Consider the following 1,827-nt stretch of genomic DNA (forward strand, 5'->3'; position numbering starts at 1 on the left):
GGCCAGTATGATTCCTCTGGTGAGGATGATTCCTCTGATTTGTATCCTTTCTCTACTCTGGCACATATTACTCCTCATCAACCACTCCCCCCTCTGGCTGGTTGAACCGGGTATTCTTTCGTGTTTCAACCATTGAAGTATTGTTAAGCTGGTGCTATGATGTTTTCCCTGATCCCTGCAAGTCCTGAAAACACGAGAATCTTAATACTATAAGAAAGCAAGGATAAACCCTATAAATTATTCTCCAGTGTTTTTGTTACTCCCACCCCCTGGTCTGGCTAGTTCACTCTGGATTAGTGCAACTAGTCAGAGGACTCGCCCGCGTGGGTGACGTCACCCGCATTAAATGCCCGTCCGAGCTACAGTGCTTTTCCCGTACCCCGAGGTTATCTTTTTAACCTTTGCGTCTTTTTGTCTTTCCGTAGAGATTTTTAACCGTCGATTTATTTCCGTATGCCACGTGTCGTTCGTCCCGCATGTTGGTAGTTACCCGCGTACATTTTTATTTAGTCGATTTGAACTCCCGTTTTTCACTATTCTTCTTCTCCAAGTTTTCCGAACTCCTTTATCTGTGTTTTCCGGCGATTCTCTCCCTGTTCCGGCGCATTTCCCGCGATCCCTCCGCTCCGGTTTTTACCGTCAATTTTTCTCTGTCCTAGGTAATTTGCGTATCCTTTTTCTTCCCCATTATTTGTGATCAGTGTAAGTAGTTTTGAGGTTTGTTGGTGCTCTGATTGAACGTGTTAGAAACCTTAGGTTTTGTGTATTCTGACGATGGCCTCCACTTCTGTCCCCCAACCCTCGCGGTCGCCCTCTCCTTCTTCCCGAACTTCTTCATCTTCCTCTCCCCAACTCCAGGATCTTGATAACTTCCCTTCCCCCTCGGCCTCTTATGACTCTCAAACCGTCCCTAGTTCTTCTCAGCCTAAGAAAAGGGGTAAGAAGACCCCCCAACCCCCAAAGCGTGTTCCTGAATCCCTCCTTGGCGTCGCGGCGGTTGAGAAATTGGAACGCAAGTGTCGACACCCCGAAGGTTTAAAATTCGATGCCTTTTCTAAAGATTCAACACCTCCCGAGAGCCTTCGCCACCACCGGGTAATAGTCATCTGGCAAGCCCAAATAGACGCTGGCTTAAGACTTCCTCCTCCTACCCTTTTGGTTGATGTCTGCAACCATTTTCGTATCCCTTTTTTTCAAGTCGCTCCCTCTGCCATCCGAAGACTATACACCTTCCATATCCTTTGCCGAGCCCACGGTGTTAAGGACACTGCCAGACTGTTCTGTCAGACCCAATCTCTTCGCATGCAGGGCAATCCCTTGTATAGCTTTGCGGGTCTTCGAAGATATCCTACTTCTTTTCTTTCCTCTCTAAATTCTTCTGATGGTGGTTTTTTAAGCTATTATTGTTACGTGCGCACCCTTTTCGGCACCTGGCGCGATTATCATGTTCGGGAACTAGAATGGCATAACCCTCAGACTACTTATAGACCAGCCTCCCTAGAAGCTCCCTCGATCTCTGACTTGGAGGTCATAGCCCGTCTGAATGCTATGAACAAAGCCCAGCCTTTAGACTGTAAATACCTTGCTGAGAACAATTCGGTTCTGGCATACAATGGCCTGTTTCCCCTGTATCCCACGAAATCGATAGGTAAAAAATATAAATTAGAAAATACATTAACTTTTGTTACCCTGATTTTAAAGATGTGGAATTTTGATTTGCAGACATGTCTTGGAGAAAGAAATGCGGGGACAAATTGCCTATCGTTGCTTCTCCTGTTCCCAGTGGGGAGCATGGCTCGGGGGATTCTGCTTCCCGAACCGCTCCCT

This window comes from Salvia miltiorrhiza, chromosome 8 (assembly GCF_028751815.1).
Source record: "Salvia miltiorrhiza cultivar Shanhuang (shh) chromosome 8, IMPLAD_Smil_shh, whole genome shotgun sequence".
NCBI classification, from domain to species: domain Eukaryota; kingdom Viridiplantae; phylum Streptophyta; class Magnoliopsida; order Lamiales; family Lamiaceae; genus Salvia; species Salvia miltiorrhiza.